The 15,929-nt window shown below is 33.3% G+C and overlaps 1 protein-coding gene across 2 annotated transcripts in view; it reads right to left on the bottom strand.

Annotated features, from left to right (window-relative positions):
* LOC136849036 (coiled-coil domain-containing protein AGAP005037-like) overlaps nt 1–15,929 on the bottom strand; it is a 926,632-nt gene that overhangs the window by 400,078 nt on the left and 510,625 nt on the right. The window lies entirely within an intron of this gene.

The raw sequence follows: 15,929 nt of genomic DNA, 5'->3' as shown, positions 1-15,929 counted from the left end.
TTTTGAACAGCACTTATCTATACCTGAGTGATTTATAAAGATGATTTTTAAAAATTTTTCAGGAGCAATAAAAAAATACTCGGAAATTTTGAGAGAAAGATTCAGGAAAATACACAAGACAATGGAATGTAAGACTGTTAATATGATATCAGGTATGGGGATGCTAGGAAATCTTACACTGCAGGACACTATATCTTTACATAGTTTATTTAGGATAGCAACAAGAAGTAACTGGTTTTATTTCTAAAAAAAAAAAAAAAAAAAAAAAAAAAAAAAAAAGGGGGAATAAAAATTAGTCTCAGGAATTCATCGGACAAATTAAACTGGAAAACATAGAATCTATTAAGCGGAACAGAGCCCAAAGCACAATATGTCCAAAAAACACTAATACACCCCACTAATGGCCTCTAGGGCAATAAAAGCTTCACCAGAGAAACAGAGTATCTGAGAAATTATGTCGCTAATTTGTCTGGACAGTGCTTGTATAGGTAACCAGCAATGAATTCTAAACGCATTTGGCATACAAACTTCCACTATCATCACTGCAACTCCCTTCAAATTTTAGGAGCCTGGTGGGACCGGCAGTAGTTCAAAGTTAGGCTCGAAAAGCCAACAGAGAGAGCGAGTGGCTTAAGCCGGTGAAGGTCCTTTCGCCTAGACTTGTAACTTAACATCTGCTGAAATAATATCATTCAAGATATCTATAAATTCAGAACGAGACTAATACTTGTGTACAAGATCGTTTTCATTTCAAAGGATTTCCAGGCGTAAGAATTAACAAAAGCTGACTTCACAGCGACTATGACACTCGATAAAAGGGATACAAATGTTGCAACTAAAAAGAATTATCTCTGTATCAAGTTTTGCTTAAAATAATCATCTTTGACAATGCTAAAAAATATATATAATAATTAATCAATTTTAGTAAATAAATGAAAACATACTTTACAAGAAATTATCGAGTATTCATTTGCCTTTGCACGACAAACCATTTATTTGCCTTCGTGAGAACAAAGAAGCAGTTTGAGACCATGCATTGAAACTGACTCTGACTTCAATCAGACAAAGGTCACAAGTCAAGAAGAATGAAAGCATTTCTAATTTATGGCGAAAACTCACCTTAACTGACGCAAGTGCGATCGGGCAAAAGGTGAGAGTCCTAAAAAGCCTTTGAAATATAGCGCCCAAACTTCTTAACTGAATTTTTACTCGACTGGATGTGAATACGGACGCCAGAAAGGGTCTGAAATTTGCATAGTGACTCTGGCTTGGTAAAAGGAATGGTTTACGAGAACGTCTGAATTACTGAAGGCTATTGCTCGGTCACCGTAGAGAGGAATGGATGTGAAATTCATCAGACTGTCACGAATCAAGGCTTGATGTTATGGAGCACTGCACGAATGAAGGGTTCATAAAATAGCATTACGCAAACGTAGGAAAATACTATGAAATCTAAATTGGTTATAATAAATGAAGGAGAACGCGTACATAAAGTAGAGCGGAAGACACTGAGCAAAGACCATTAAAAGTACTGATATTAAATATGAATTAAAGAGAAGTTTATTAATGGTAACAGCCGATTTACCGGAAAGTGCAGTGCTGTCAAGAAACTATTAATACGCAACCCTCTATAGCCCTAATGGCAATAAAGCCTTCACAAGGATTATAAACTATCGGACTCGCTGTATTGCAAGTTTATCAATGTCGAAATCAGTTTCCCGAAGGGTATTGAGCATTTCACATTGGAGGTTGCTATCCGGAACTGGATCATAAGTTCCAAGTGTCATTTGTACGTCGACGAAGAGGGAGAAGGGATGGGCTGTGAGTAGAATCGAGGATTGATATCTGATATAAAGGTCATTTGTATCTTATTTAACTGAAAATGGAGCAGAGTATTTTCAGGTAAGAAACTAAAATATCTTTCTGTGCACGCGGTATGGATTCAAGTGGGTAAACATGCGGATGCATAGGTAACGCTGGCATTTTATACAACCTTGGCGTATCTAGCTATACTGAAAGAGAGGGGTGAACCAGCACATAAACCAAAAGGAAAGCCGAGTACAACTGACTTTAACTGAAATATTCACCTACAGTAAAATACCCATCCAAACCAAAGGCATTAAACAAAAAGCAATTACTATACCAGACGTAACGTTGACTCGCTGCTAGAAGAAAGATTAGGAAGAGAGATGGACTGACAATCACTGTTGAAAAGGAAACAAGAAAAGGCAAGGAAAGAAAATCCTGAAGAACACTAACCAAACAAGGAGTGAATCACATGTGACATCAACAACAAGAGGGATAGCAGTCAGACAAATTGCCAAGAATAAAGTTTACAGTGAACAGAGGAATGGAAACAGCAGGATTTACCCAGTAAATCTTGCCACTCAGAGCTTTTACTGGTAAAACAATGGAAGGAGATCATTCAGAACAATTAGGAAGTGAGAGTTGGGGAAACTTTTCTTGATATTTTAACGGTGGTAGAACTTAAAGTAATGAGATGGTGTAAAGAATGATTGCAGGGATCAAACTAGATTTTCATTAAAACAAAAATGATAGTGAAGCACAAGCGCCAGCTTTTCTAGAATCTCCTTATGGAATAAAAAAAAATTACATTCAGACTACATACAATGCTCATCTTGAAGGATGTATATACCCAGCAAATATTTTAAGCAGAGAATCGCGTGAATGGTTGATGTTTAGGAGGGTTTACAAATTAAATTAAAAAAGTTCAAATTCTTTCATGGAAAAGAGGTAACAGATCAAAACCAGATCCCATGCTAATCTGTAAGTGTGCATGAACCGTAAAAACTTTAATAGATGGTTAAATAAAAGGGTCATTCCTATAGGAAATACTATGACAAGAATTCAATGTAAAATTGAAAACAAGTTAGAGACATATCACAGTGAAAAGACTTTTACTAAAAAAAATTTTGTTCATTACTTTATCACCAAAGAACTAGAAATTTCCCCATTATGAACAAGAACATAGCATCAGAATTCCACGTGGTATAAAAAAAAAAAAAAAAAGCTCCTTGCTTCAGAGTGCACAATTACAATACCTCCTTCCAGATATCAAAAAAGAGAATAAGTAGCAACAGAAAGGTAAAGACGTGTTTAATGCACCCTCTCTCTTAACCAGATAGCTGAAAGCCAAACAGAATTCAAATAAAGAAATGGATATAAAAAAAGAGGGAACATCCCCTCAAAGATTAAGGTTAAGGTGTTACTAACGTCAGAAACACAAAATGACGACTTCGGCTCGCCTGGTAAATGAAACGAAAGAATTGTATATGGGCCAACTGGGAGAATGCAGACATCACCCTAGTTACAAACGAGTTACGTTCCGGACGGCCGTGTGTATGTTGAATATTGTTTCTAAGTTGGTTACAGTCTTTTCACGCCTATTTAAGTACAGTATGATATAAAGTCAATACAGTACTGTACGTTCTTCATCCTAAAACAAAATTCACTGTACGTGCAGTACTGTATTTTATAGAACAGGCGCGCAGAACAAAATCTGACGTTCTTGGTGGCAAAGGGGATCGCTCTGAACACAATTTTAATTTGCGATCCCATTTGTTTGTATCTCTGAATGTTTGAAAGTTGAATGTTCGTAAGTAAGGCAGTGTCTGTATGTGGAGTAAGGGCACAGAAGAGGAAACAATTGAAATTATATCAGAAGACCTAGAAGATGAAATCATGGTGATCCGGATCCTGCGTTAGGTGCTGGGTAATTGCTTACCTCTCATAATCAGTGGATCAGATGAAATCCTTATCTCCCACTTTAGTTTTAGGTGGAATGATCTTTTCCTTCCGAAAAGAAAAATGACAGCCAAGTGAGAAGGAAGCAGACTCATGACAAGAGATAAGTTAGTTAAAGAATGATGTATAGTTTGTGACTGTATGAGGACTATAGTACGACCAGATAAAAATAGAATCTTCAAGACTTTGCGCCTAAATAACACCACAAGGATACTCCAAGACCTACAAGTTTTACTTAAAAGAAGTCTAATGTTGACATATGCAGCTTACTCCTTTAAAACAAAAATTATCAGTGGTTGTAGAAATTGCGCAAAATAAAAAGATATATATACCGTATATATTTATTTCTTTACGTATTCAAAACAGGTGAAAACAGCCTAATTTCCTTAAAACCTAATTTTTTATGTATCTGGATAAATTCTGAAGGATAAAAAGTTTGTAGAAAAGTGATTATTCTATATTATACGAAAAGAATACGGGCAAAACCTCACTGAAAACTAAATAGCAAACCTCTCCACCAATGCATTGAAACAGTTTAAAACTAGTGCCAATAGTTTTTGGTCAAGTCAACGGTTAAAATACTTTTTAGAACTTTCTCGGTCAAGCAAATTTCATTCATATCTTGTGAATTTGGGTGTATTATTCGAGAAGTACGAAGGTAAAACATAAACTTGAAATTTAAGCACAGATATGGCATAGATAACTGAGTATAAGAGTCCATTAGCAACCTTCAAATACCAACTGATATCTACCTGTAGAATAAATGTTCACAAGTGCAGTCTTCCAGCAGTCTGCTTGCGCAATATAATGCTCTCATTTTATTTTATATTTACGTTATATTTAAGGGTCTAAAATCAGAGGCCCTTGTTAACCTAACCAATTTGTTCAAAGAACTTCATTTACTGGTTGGATTATTAATGTTTGTTTGATATGATATTCTAATTATTCACACAAGCTTTAATTCATTCATACAATGTTCTCTGGTTGCAATAAGAGGACATGCTGTAGTATGCCGGTGACTTTTCACACCCAAGACAATGCATTTACAGTAAGAATTGATTATGATAAACATCAAGAGTAAAAAAGAAAATGGTGGTAACTTTTTTCTTCAAGTGCTGTAGTGTACATTTTAATGTTTTCCTAAATAAAATCGGCAAACGTTCTGCAACACATAATACTTTGAGAGAAATCTAAACTACAGTAAGAAAAAGTGGTGATTATAGCCGCCGCTTACCTCTTCCGATAATGAATAGAAAGAAAAAAAGAATATCTTTAGACTTACGTTAGGAAATGACATTAGGCCGTGTGGATTAACCACAGAACTACTTAATTAATAATGGCACATATATAAATAACTCTAGCATCCATAGTCAAGCCAAACGTCAAGACCTAACTGGGAATTTGAGATCATTGCACTGAGAGACATCTCACAACATTATCCTTATGTTACTATCTGGAGGTATCTTTTCAGTACCACTGAAGGGTAACTGATCATTATACCTCCATGTTACATGTACTTAAAATAAATAAAAAGTGAATATGAATTTGTATAATATATATAGATATATATATATATATATATATATATATATATATATATATATATATATATATATATATATATATATATATATATATATATATATATATATATATATATATATATATATATATATATATATATATATATATGTTTGTTCGTATATATACATCTATGCACACTAAATTCAATTAAGGAGCACTGCATTCATGAAACAATTGCTCCAGACCCTGAGAATAAAATAAAACTTGTATGTAACAAGAATTTAGCAAGAAAAAATTTATAATAAAACTGGCAGATATTCTGATAATAGTTGTTGGTTGTTGTAAATGTATGGGGTAAAATTTAAGGACGAGTGCTAAGACTGGGTTAAAATATGTGTAAGTGAGAATGACTTGTTTGATGCAAAATGCTGTGTAAAGAAAGGTACATCATGCTTTCATAGGTGTTATATATATATATATATATATATATATATATATATATATATATATATATATATATATATATATATATATATATATATATATATATATATATACATACATATATACATACATACATACATACATACACACACACACACATATATCTATATGTGTGTTTGTGTGTTGAGTTTTTTCGTTTATACACGTGGTTTTTTATTTTAATATATATTCAACCATTCACTATGTCTCAAATATATACATGTGTGTGTGTGTATACTCTCTCTCTCTCTCTCTCTCTCTCTCTCTCTCTCTCTCTCTCTCTCTCTCTCTCTCTATATATATATATATATATATATATATATATATATATATATATATATATATGAAGATATATATATATGAAGATATATATATGCTTAGTGCTTATGCAAATAACGACTATAATGTTAATCTTCACATAACATTATAGTTGATATTTGCATAAGCATTTATTAAATATATTTCCCTTCAGGTATAAATTACTTTTAAGGTATCATCAGTCGGATTTTAAAAGGTATTTGTTGCTTGATATATATGTGTGTATGTATGTATGTATATATATATATACACGTGTGTGTATAATCTATATGTATGAAGATCAAAATTATAGTCGACATTTGCTAGATATGCAGTCTTCGTGTTAATAGTGAGGAGAAGCTACAAAGATCAGCAAAAAGCTGGAAAATAATATTAGCTGAGGAAGCTGAAAGTGAGTTCCGGTACGAGTGAAGCAACAGAATGAGATAACTGTAACCAATAAGACCGAAAAGGGAATTAAGAATAGAAGAGAAAGTAATGGAAATAGGATGAGAGGAGGCGTCATTCACAAAATGGGTAAATCAAGGTGTGCTGGAGGATCTTTGCAAAAGGTACAAATAAAGAAAATAAATGGTATGGACATGGAAGTAAAGTTGGGACTACTAAGCCTATTCTTCTTTATGGATGTGATGTCTTGATGTTATAAGGAAATGAGTGAAGAAAGATAATGGTTGTTAAAATGAATATTTATATGTAAGGAGAAGTTGATCATACATTAAAACGGTTATCCCAAGGGGGGAAGAACCAGTGTGTACTGAGTGTATTTGGCTTGGTGAAATGAATGGAGCAAGATAGACTGTAGAGAAATGTGCATGATTCGGAAAAGAAGAACTGGAGAGGGAGACTGAGAAAGAAAGGGCACTGGAATGGAATTACCTTTGTTTCAATGAAATTGGAGAGTTTCACCTGCGCTGACGTTTGTGATGCTGAGATGCTAGGCATAGGAAGTGACTGATATTGTCGATTTTCTCTAGGGAGTGTTCATCTGTGATTCAAGAACCGAAATATAAACGTAAAAGGAACTGATCTTTTGTTTGTCTCTTTATTCAGCCTTATTAGGAACACGACAGGCTGATTAAACAAAACACACACATACACATACACGCACACACACACAACAAACACACACACACACATATATACATATATATATATATATATATATATATATATATATATATATATATATATATATATATATATATATATATATATATGTATAACTGAACCACTTTGAAAATATGGAACGTGTGAATATATAAATGAAGACAAAGTCTTCATTTATATATTCACACGTGTGTGTGTGTGTGTATGTATGTATGTATGTATGTATGTATATACAATATATACATATATATAAATACATATATATATATATTATATGTATACAATACATCTAATTATACATATATTTAAATATATATATATTATATATATATATATATATATATATATATATATATATATATATATTTATATATATATTTATAGATATATATATGTATATATACATACACATATATATGTGAGCGTGTATATATATGTATACATATGTATATATATATACTATTGTAATGAAAAGAGGTTACCAAATCATGAGAAAAATGTAAAGTAGACGCAAATTGTGAAAAGAAGAATGATTGTCATATATTTGATCATTTTTATTGCCCTATTTATTACACTGTGTAGACTAAAGTATTGTCAAGGGAAGGGTCGGGGGAAAAAATCTGACTCACGTAAAGTGCAACCATGAACGAATTCTAAATACCCGCATAAATCCACTATTCTCGTTCTACCATCACCCTTGATTACATAATTTAAATCATGAGTATTTGAAGGAATTGTGAAAAAAAAAACATTTTTAATTGGAAAGAAAGCGTTCCAAATTTGGAAAATCGTATTGTGAGAAGGTTGAAAAGAAAAAAGGAAGAATGACGTTTAAGAAAACGCTGCAGGAAAATATCCCAAGATGAAAGAAGCCGAGGTTGAGGGAGTTTGTGAGGAATACGCAAAGTTCAAGAATGACGTCACGGAGTCAGGAATTTGAAGGAATTGTTGTAAGTGCATAGGAGGAAGGGACAGAAAATGGTAGGATAATGTAATTTATATTTAATAAAAGGAAAAAAATTCTTCCAGGTACATTTGCAGAACAAGAGAAAATCATGTGCAGTTATTCAAGAGGAAGGTAAAGCATTAGGCGACACTGTAACTGAATCTATTCGGAGCACTTTTAGCAGAAGAAAATGAAGATATACTGGAGAAAAGAAAATAGTGATGAAAGGTTAATAAACTACTTGTCTAAGATAGAACTTATATATATATATATATATATATATATATATATATATAATATTATTATATACATATATATATATATATATATATATATATATATATATATATATATATATATATATAATGAAGATATAGAGAAAAGAAAATAGTGATGAAAGGTTAATAAACTAAACTTGTCTAAGATAGAACTTATATATATATATATATATATATATATATATATATATATATATATAATATAAATTTAGATAGATAGATAGATAGATAGATAGATAGATGTTTATATATATATATATATATATATATATATATATAAACTGTGTATGTATAAGATAGAGAGAGAGTGTGCTTTTATTTATTTACAAACCCTAAGATTGTTTGTTATAATCTTTCTGTATCAAAGTTGCACAGATAATCTTTGAACCCATTATCACTTACATTCATTTAACAATTCATGATCTAAGACAGCTATTTAATCAACATAATTTCTGGCCAATTCGGAAAGTTTAGGTCAAACAATTTAGTGATATCAAAGTATGTCAATCCTAAACAAAACCTATAACCATGTCTCATCATTGAACAGAATGTTTAAAGAAAAGTATCCATCTCTCTCTCTCTCTCTCTCTCTCTCTCTCTCTCTCTCTCTCTCTCTCTCTGAGTGCGAATTGCCCTTTGCTCATAGATATATCAACAAAACGCAAGTAAGAATGCAGAGAGAGAGAGAGAGAGAGAGAGAGAGAGAGAGAGAGAGAGAGAGAGAGAGAGAGAGAGAGAGAGAGAGAGAGAGTTGAAAATTTGTATCCAACAAGCAATAGGTTTTACGCACCGGGCCTATCAGCCAGTCAAAGACTTTGGGATTAACCTGCTTTTGTGTCGGTAACCTACACCATACATGTGAACATATAAAGTCGTGTCAATGTTGTATTGACGAAACGGATTTGTGGGATTGTAAAACAGGTGGACTGGGTGTTTTCGAGTTTAAAACTCTTTCTTTTTTCACTGTAAACACCAGAAAGTGTAAGGCATAAAAAACTAGAAAAGTTAGAAAGCATTAATTCCTATCTATCATTTCAGAGATATCTATAATTCCTAATCATAAGCGTCTTCTAGAAAAAAAAAACTATAACATCGAGATAAGAATATATGTAGGGTTTGTTGAGACAATTTCCTCTTTGAAAGTGAATTGTGGCTGTTGAATACAAATGTTGTAAGGAAAATTTAAAGGGTGAAAATTTGGAGATAACGGGGTAGCAATAAAATTTTTAATCTTGGTAAATGAACATATCAGAGGTTATTGAGTTATAACTGTGGAAAGGAATGAAGGATGATACACTGGTGAAAAGAGTACAGAGTCCGGAAGCGTTTGGAGGGAGCACAGGAAAGCCTGAAAAGAGATGAATAGATGGCGCAAAAGAGATATTAAAAAGAAGGCTTTAAAAATCTCAAAAAATGAAACAATGCAGGTAAAACAGAGATGAATGATGGAGCGTGTGCAATGGTTTTCAACACACTGCTGGTGGCCATTCTGTGTAGGTGCTTGAAGCGGCAAGTGTTGTGCAAGATTTCTGCATAGGGGGTTCTCCCACGATTAAGCACCTCGAATGTGAACGTGATCGTTGCTTTTTTTTTTTTTTACCATCTTCTGTTGTGAGAAACAGTTTTATGAAAACGAAATAGGTATGAGAAGTGTTACTGGTTATATGAATGAAAAGGCTGCTAATAACTATGAGGGTACGGAGGATGTCAGGGAAAAAGTAAATACGGGACATGCAATTTGTTAGCATTTGTGCTGCAAGTGATTTGGCATATGGAAGCATTTCTTTTCCAACAAAGAGACATCCATAATTTCACTTAAAAATTCTTCAGGTATCATTAATAAAAACCAAACAGATCAAATAACTAAAGAGAAAGAGAGAAAAAGAACAAAGAGAATGTTAGGAGCTACATAGAAGCAGATATCGGCGATGATTTCCAACTTGTCATTGCCACAATAAAGCTGAAATTAAAACCCCCAACAAAGTAAAGCTTCTTGAGGATGAACATCAAGAGGCTTTTGCTACTGAATTTCCTAACAGATTTGCAGTTCTAGAAACCTCATCTGAGGCGGAGCGCACAATCAATGAAGACTGGTTAAACAGCAAGAATATTTATCCATTTGCTTGACAAGAAGTGCTGTGGTATACGGTAACATCACAGATCCCTGGATGCCGGATAAGCCCTGAGAACTAATAAAGAAGCAGAAGCAAACGGATTTAAAAATGGAAATTAGGAACGCAAACTCTAAAGTGCAGAGTGCACAAGTTTAGCCAGTGAAGTTAAATGAAGCTCAAGAAGAGATAAATGAGAATATTTAGAACAATGGCTGATAACATTGACAAAGCCATGGACAGGGACTGGATTTGTTTTAGGCTAGCCCACAGAATTGCCGATGAAAAATCTATGGGGGAAAAGAAATAGAGTAAAAATACTTGCTAAAAGGAAGGATGGGTAAATAATAACATCAGATAAATAAGAAAGACACTGTTTATCGGAACATTTTGCCCAAGTCATGGATAAGATTAGAGGGAAACAATCTGACTACTATACCAGTGGCTGACGAAGACCTGGATGTGGTTATCAATGAATTCGGTTTCTGAAGTGGAATTAATAATAAAGAAACTTGGGAGATGGATATAGAGTGAAGAAACAAAACTTGATGATTAGGAATTGTAAGTAATAGTCAAGGCACCAAAGAAAGGTGAAGATACTGAATGTAGGAACTATAGAAGTATTGTACATAGGTGGGTTAAAATGAAAACATTGGGCTTGCTTATTATCAATAGGTGTACCGAAGTCTAGCGTTAAGTTTTTCAACCCATAAAGGATAAAGCAAATTTCTTTCATAAAACTGCAAAGTAAATAATTTCCAAAAACACAAAAGTGTAGACAATGGCACAATCTAGACGTGAATGACAAACTGGGTGAAACTTCTACCTGGCATATGCAGGATCGGTCAACTGCAAAAGGGTGGAACGCGAACAACTGTTAGAAGTGAGTTATTTCCTAAGACCAACTCGAAAAGTAACATCTGTAAAGCAATAATAAGGATACATCTTTGCAATGCAATCGACGTGAATCAGATTGGAACTAACCCTGGCAGCATTTTTTTTCCGCTCTCTCAAAACGAATAGTGTGAAGAACCTTCCCACGCAAAAGGAAGTTAGTCCATGCAAGGGCGATAAGCACCATTTAAATCTGAAGGAGGGGCTCTGGGAAGCAAAGGCAACACTAGAGAGATAAAAAAAAGGCCCGGAGAAATGGACCAATGAAGTGACAGAATAAGCATCGCCAACCACAAGGAAAATGTATCAGGTCGATAAGAAACTAGAAATTAGTTCAAAGGAAAAAAATAGATCCAAAAGCAGGGGTTGTGGATAAGACGAACACATACCATCCTGTCAGATGCACTAGTTATCGTGACCGATCGAGCAGGATGCCCGGAAGCTCAGGAGAAAGAATGACTGAATGTGAGCAAAGCAGGAATAGAATAATCCGTTGAACTTTCAGTACTGAAACTATGCTGATGATCACAGCTCAGGTTGTGATTTTTCAGTCTTATAAGGTGAGCACCAAGTAGAATTTCAAAAATGTTATGCTTTTGAAAAATTAATATCAATCAGATAATAGCTGGAAGAACCACAGAAGTCACTCTTCTTTGGATCAGGTTGTACAAATGAGTGCTTCGAAGGTGCAAGGCGAACATCTGTGATTAGGATAAAGAAAAAAGATGAAAGAAAAAATGCTGCCTGAGTTTTCTTTTTTCTTTTACCAGAGATTTCAAAACTCAGCAAACTTTGAGTATAGAAACTAGTGAAGAAGAGAAAATCATGCAAAGATAAGTTAGAGGCATAAAACAAGCCCTAAGCACAATACTTTTTTCTAGATAATAGGGGGATCAAGTGGAGAAGAACCCTATTTGAAGATGTGAAGTTAATCACCCATCATGTCCCTTCTCCAGCACACAGAAGTTCGCATCTAAAAATCTGGTTCTTTTCCTCCTAATCCCCCTGTAATAAACAGAAATAACTAAGGTAAGTAGCCAGTGGTGGTCGTTGGGTTCTGCTTTAGGCAGGAACTATGTTTCATTACATATGAAACTTTTTATGTATCAGGGTAATCACTGTTTGTTGATAGTTTTCTTCCTTTAGTGTCCCTTTAATTATATGAGTGCCACTAATTAAGAATGAGCTGCTTTTCTGGAGTCTAACTAGCGGTAGAAACCAAAGTTAACTTTAAAAATTTGCCGTGAGAATAAGTTTCTCTTTACATACTGGGAGATGAGAATGAGAAATTTATAGTCTAGTCACTTAACACAATCCAAGAATAACTCTTTCCATGCCCAGCTCTCTTTTGTCTTTCTGCTGTTTTGCTTCTCTCTCCCTCCTTTTATAGAGTTTTTAGGTGGAAGTGTTTGACTTCATAACTACATCATAGCTAACAGGACATCCTAAGTATATCACTGTTCACCACCCCTGCTGAGTTCACTATTCATAATTTTTTCCACTATCAGCATTCCCGTTGCTATTTCAGTGCTACTTTGGCTCGTTATGTACGCGTCACCTTCCCCGATGTGTTAGTGCTAAACACGGCAGAAGCTCCATGGGACGCCGTGTTCAGTACTAGCCACTGAGGGATCAAAGTATTATATACACCCATTTCTATATCGTGTGGCTGATAAATTATATTAGTAAATGATATCTTCGTGTGGACGTCTACTTTACATTTACCATACGGTGTTTAGTAGTAGAACCTCGGAGTAGGTGACGCATAGATAACAAGCCAGAGTAACACCTCCATTCCTATCTCTGTCCGGTCCACGTCGGGCCACACTCTAAACTGCTGAGTTGGCTTGTTGTTTACTTGCAACAGAAACTGTTCACTAGGCTGCTGAATTTGCTTGTTACCAACTTCCACGGAGTGGTCGATAAATTTTATTGTCATTTATTACTCAGCATTTTCTATTGAATGATCAGGCTCTTAATCATTCGACCACAAGTTCCTTTTTTCAATTCAATTCCTGAGGTATGCATATATATATATATATATATATATATATATATATATATATATATATATATATATATATATATATGAAAAGCTCATAGGTCACAGATATTTTATGTACTACAAGTAGATGTTTGATTAATAAGTGTGGTTAAAGGCATTGTAAAGAACCTTGAGAGAATGTTTAGCTGTTGTCTGGTGCGCATCCTAATTAGAGAACTGTATGTGTGTCAGGTGCACCAGATATTCTTGAGACGTGAGAACATCCCTGCCTAGCGACAAGACTTTGTGAGTTCGTTCGCCGGAAATGTCCAGGTTCCAGTTAATTCGTTTGTATGTGTGATTTTGGGGGGGAGGGGCGGAGCCCCAGGGTGTGAAGGGATTAGTTATCAAACAAACTGTCATTCGAAATCAACATTGAATATTAATAGAGGTCTTTGGTGAAGACACTGTGGTTCGAGACCTGTCAATTAAGACTGTGAACGTTGTTGTTTTGAGATGTTTCACTGAGGAAGAGGTTACGATGTACTCATTGGGAATGTACTGGACTTTGGCTTATTTTGACCTATTGTAGGGAACTCTTTAGAGAGAATAATCAGTTGAATATAATGGACTGTAATATGTGTAATCATTTGGTGAACCTTAGTATTCCATTTTATTTTGTCTCTTGTTTCTTGCAATCCAGTTATGTTAGATTATTGTAAAATAAATTATTTTGGGTAACTCTTGTTTCACTGTAGACATGAGAGACAGAGAGAGAGACAGAGAGAGAATGAGTGTGCATATGTACAGATGTACGTTGCCAGTAGCCTTTTTGATGCGGTCACTATCAAGCTACCAATAGATGGGACTTCTCGACTTTTTAGCAAAAGGTAAGCAATGAGAATTACTCTCGATTGTGAAACACAAATATATGTGTGTGTGTGTGTGTGTATATGTATATATATATATATATATATATATATATATATATATATATATATATATATATATATATATATATATATATATATATATATATATATATATATATAATGTAGAGAGAGAGAGTGAGAGAGAGACAGCCACAAGGCCATTTTAACTTCTCCACTTCCTTTCGCATTCTTAGATAAACTTATCTGTACAAGCCTTTTGTAGGAACGGGGAGCAAATGAAAAGCTTTCAACTTCTGCGACAGGAAACGACCTCACATATGATAGGTTCCAGTGACTATGCTCCGATGCTCTTTGCTACTATCGAGAATAAGACCGTATCCTTCCTGGCAAGATAAAGTTTCATCACATCATTGTAGCTACTGAAAAGACAACATATATATATATATATATATATATATATATATATATATATATATATATATATATATATATATATATATATATATATATATATATATATATATATATATATATATATATATATATATATATATATTTATATATAAATAAATAAATAATATATATATATATATATATATATATATATATATATTTATATATAAATATATATATATATATATATATATATATATATATATATATATATATATATATATATATATATATATATATATATATATATATATATATATATATATATATATATATTTATATATAAATAAATATATATATATATATTTATATATAATATATATATATATATTTATATATATATATATATATATATATATATATATATATATATATATATATATATATATATATATATATATATATATATACATACACACACATATATCTGGTCTAGCTGACAAACTTTATCATAAGACATGCAGCTTAAGATATCCCACAGCTTGTTTGACGTACCACGTCTATCACTACGTGCACTGCTCAAGATTTTGTCCCTGTCGACATGCTTGACTCTTGTCCTTGTTTTAAACCCAGTGCACAACTCTACTGATATTGTGTGAAAGCCACAAACCCAGTCGTCAGCCACTTTGGCTGATCTTTCATGTCATCCACTTGACGACACTTGGAATTCTCTACCTTTCTTTTTCCTGGGTCAGAACTCCAGTAGTACTTTATTTTGTGGGACCGAACCTCATTTATGGCGGCCTAGCCTCTTTTACACCCTACATCGTTAAAAGAATAAATAGAGATGTGCATTTATTAACACACACTCTAAAGATGTATGGGGTCACCTATACACACACACATATATACATATATATGTGTGTGTTTGTGTTTACACACACACATATTATATATATATATATATATATATATATATATATATATATATATATATATATATATATATATATATATATATATATATATAATTGATCATTACACTCCAATGAAAGGACAAGTAGTTTTCATTGACATCCATGACTGAAATTCATCTGTGGAGGAGGTTCGGAAGAAGGGGAGGGGTGGGGGAATCTCTTCGGGCATTAGGGAAGTTTATGTGAATGAATCAATTAAGTCAGGGACCAAGTAAGAGGAGAGAGAACCCCTCAAAAAAAAAAAAACTGAGCATCA

Source organism: Macrobrachium rosenbergii, chromosome 20, assembly GCF_040412425.1.
Source record: "Macrobrachium rosenbergii isolate ZJJX-2024 chromosome 20, ASM4041242v1, whole genome shotgun sequence".
NCBI classification, from domain to species: domain Eukaryota; kingdom Metazoa; phylum Arthropoda; class Malacostraca; order Decapoda; family Palaemonidae; genus Macrobrachium; species Macrobrachium rosenbergii.
Note: the sequence above shows the minus strand (reverse complement) of the source record. Positions and strands in the feature narration are given on the sequence as shown.